This window comes from Falco naumanni, chromosome Z (assembly GCF_017639655.2).
Source record: "Falco naumanni isolate bFalNau1 chromosome Z, bFalNau1.pat, whole genome shotgun sequence".
Classification (NCBI taxonomy): Eukaryota; Metazoa; Chordata; class Aves; order Falconiformes; family Falconidae; genus Falco; species Falco naumanni.
In genome coordinates this window covers 33886452-33889717 of record NC_054080.1, presented here as the reverse complement: position 1 = coordinate 33889717, position 3266 = coordinate 33886452, and the positions used below count along the sequence as shown (strand labels likewise).

At 40.3% G+C, this 3266-nt stretch overlaps 1 non-coding gene across 1 annotated transcript; it reads left to right on the top strand.

Annotated features, from left to right (window-relative positions):
• Window positions 1-2650: 2650 nt before the first annotated feature.
• Window positions 2651-2807, top strand: LOC121081749. Its single transcript, XR_005825794.1, has one exon. It is a non-coding gene; the product is annotated as a U1 spliceosomal RNA (small nuclear RNA).
• Window positions 2808-3266: the final 459 nt, after the last annotated feature.

Genomic DNA, 3266 nt, shown 5'->3' with positions numbered 1-3266 from the left:
AGACCTTCTAAAGAAAACTTAGACATCCAGCTTTGGTCCATGCCACTGGGAATTGTAGATGTCATTTCCCACTGTGCTCCTTCCCCCTCCAAATCCTATGACTAGCAAGATGTTCACAATAAAGCGGAGCCAGAAATTGCTACAGCAAGGCCTATTCTCCAGCTGGATCCTCAGCACATCCATATGGGCTTGTAAACTCATGTTGGAAAAGCCCTAAATAGAGTGCTTACAAGACAGAATGCAACCACTCAAAGAAGATTTCATGGCTGAGGAAATAAAGGCTTTAAAATGTGCCCAAACGTGCAAGTAAAGAAGAGACTGTAATGGTTCCAGAGAACCATCCTTCCACTACCATGAATTATTTCTAAAAGCAGAGGCACATGCAGACCCAGAACCCAGCACCTATTCTTGCCTGACTGTGAGCCAAGGACACACAGTCCCTCAGACAATATGCTCAGTGCTGGATCTCCAGGCCAATTTTGTCAAAGCTGCTTTGGAAATTTGCACACCCAAGGGGAATAAAACATGAAATGTGTTCAGCATCCTTCCAGACATCCTCTGTTAAGTGTTCAGGCTAAAGCTTTAAATGAGCATAGATGTATCTATAGCCTTCAAAGCATGGCCAATGCCTAATCACACAGAGCTGGAAACAGGATCTGCATTTTTAAATCTTGCTAGATAGAACACATCTTAAATGTTTTTGGGGCAGACGGGGACAAACTTTTTGCTATGGGAATGCCATCATAGTTGGTGATGGTCATACCAAAAGAGATTTTTACTCAAGTTTTCCTATGGTTTATCTGTAATTCCTTTGGCAAAGAGCTTTGGGAATAACAGCAAATCTGTTCACATCAGGCTCTCCAGGCAATTCAACAGCATTCAGGCTATTTCACAAGTCACACTGGAAGTGCCTGACCCACCCATTTCATGCTGAATAGTCCTGCATTTATTGGTTGTATGAAAGAGCATACTTTTGTGTGGAAAAAAAGCACACAAAGCAGTTAAAATTTCTGCACATCACTAGCAAGTCATAATAATATGAGCCAAATAACACCAGGCAAATGAAGGAGAAGTCTGTAGCACTCTTCATAGTTCAGATTTGGTAAACAGAACAAGATAAATATAACAAAAGGTAAGGTACTCTAATAACAGACCCAAGAGAGCTGTGGAGGGTCACCCATGGTTTTTCCCTGTTCATATCCAGGCCAGCCTTCATGTTCAGCTAACACTAAACATAGCTCCCAGTCCCGACTCCGTAAGAAGACTGTTCCCGGATTTTATAGCTGTTCACATCACACAAGTCACAGTCCTGACAACCATCAGGTAACACCCCTGAGCAGGGCACCACAGACTCAACTTCCTCTGCTGCAGATGTTCCTTCTCGCTGCTGAGGCTTCACTACCAAGGCAGAAGCTTACCACTGCATCCATGCCATTTTCAACACTTATCCCATTTTGCTTTGTCTTTCAAGAGTGTTTATGTTTCCATAACACCAACCACAAGGCAGGAAAAAAATGTTTTTCCCATTTGCTTCTGCTGCTCTGTTCTTGTAGCATGGCTTGAGTCCATACAAGTTAAAAAATCAATACCCTTTCGCTACAAATAGCACAACGTGATAGGCTTAAACAGGTACTTTTCACGTCAGCTTAACATTGGAAAGGAAAAGGGACAGGACTGCTGTAAGTAAGACTAAACCATTCTCCGGGGTTTTTTCCACCTGAATTTTTTTGAGGCCCTCAAACATGAGAACAATGCTTATTTTAATGTGGCTTACATCAAAAAAATAACAAAATCTCCTCTTTTATGACCAGAGTATTGAAATAAAACTCTTATCTGCAACCTAAAAAAATCAAGGCAGGTCATCATTAATATTACCACATGACCACAGCCTGAAAAGTAACAATTTTTCTCCCCGCTACCCAAGATTTCAAAATCCTGTATTATCACAGGAGATTTCCAGCTGCAGTATGATGACTCTTTCAAAAACACATTTGGATTGAAAAACATAATGATGAATGCATTTTATACACAGCGCAGATACTTGCTGAAAATTTTCATTAACCTCAAAGTCTGCTTTTTGAAAGAGATGACAGCTTCAAAGAAAATTTTCTGTCAATACCTAAGCAAATGGATAGAATGCAACTGAGGAAATTACTTTTTCCCAAAGCCTATTAATTTTGTTTAATTTTTTTAACATTTCCCCATGATGAATTAAACATCAGTTTTCCATAAATAATAATACTTCCAATTAAAGGAGAAAATTTTCACAAAACAAAATCCATGTTTTAATATAAAAATGGTTTTACTGGGTTTCTTTGCTACCCAGAGTTAAAAACAATTTCCACCAATATAGTTTTCTTGCAAAAATATGTTTCCTTTCAGTCAAGCACATTTTCAGCTGGAAAAAAAGTCAGCAAAACAACTGTGCTCAATACTAATAGTAATAATTCATGTGTCTAGAACACCCTTTTGCCTGGGCTCCTGAAAGCATTCTACAAATAACAGAATGAACTCCACAGAGGCAAAAAATTCCTTCTGTTTTGTAAGAGATGCTTATTAACAAAGCAAGGGCCCACTTCTCAGCAGGAAATACAAATATTACTACTGCAACGCAGGATCAGCCCAGTGGTCTCTCTAGCCCAGCAGCCTTTTGTGTGCCTGGTAAGGGGAGACACCACGGTCGTGGAAGGCATGATTTCTAGGGCGAAGCCAATCCTTCGCACTCCAGATGTGCTGATCCCTGCAATTTCCCAGGAATCTCAGCTGCATAATTTGTGGCAGGAGGAGACTGTCTGCACCTTTTCCTGGCTAACAGGGTCTGCCAAGAGTACATGGCTAGAGAAAATCTGAGAATAGGTTAGACATGTACTATATGATGTACCCACAACACTTCCACTGTCTGACAAAACACTGTGAGGCCTGCCTGAGTCAGAATTGGTATCTAATTGCTTTCTATTTCTAGCATTTCTATCTGAGACAATGAGTTCCACAGCTTAATTATACATTGTGCAACTTAAGCAATAGCTTTTTTTCTTGGTTCACTCAGGGTCCATCACCTACCAGTTTCACCTGAAGTTGCTGCATTATGCAAAAAACATTCCATGTGCATCAGGTTCAATTCTGATTTTACAGACCTTTGTGATAGCCAGTCCATCTTCTCTAGCACCCTTGATTTACTGAGTCAGTCACCCTCTGTGCCAAAGATAACCCACAATTTTTACAGGTTTCCTTGCTGTTTCTCTTCAGTATAAGTCAGATCTAGTAGC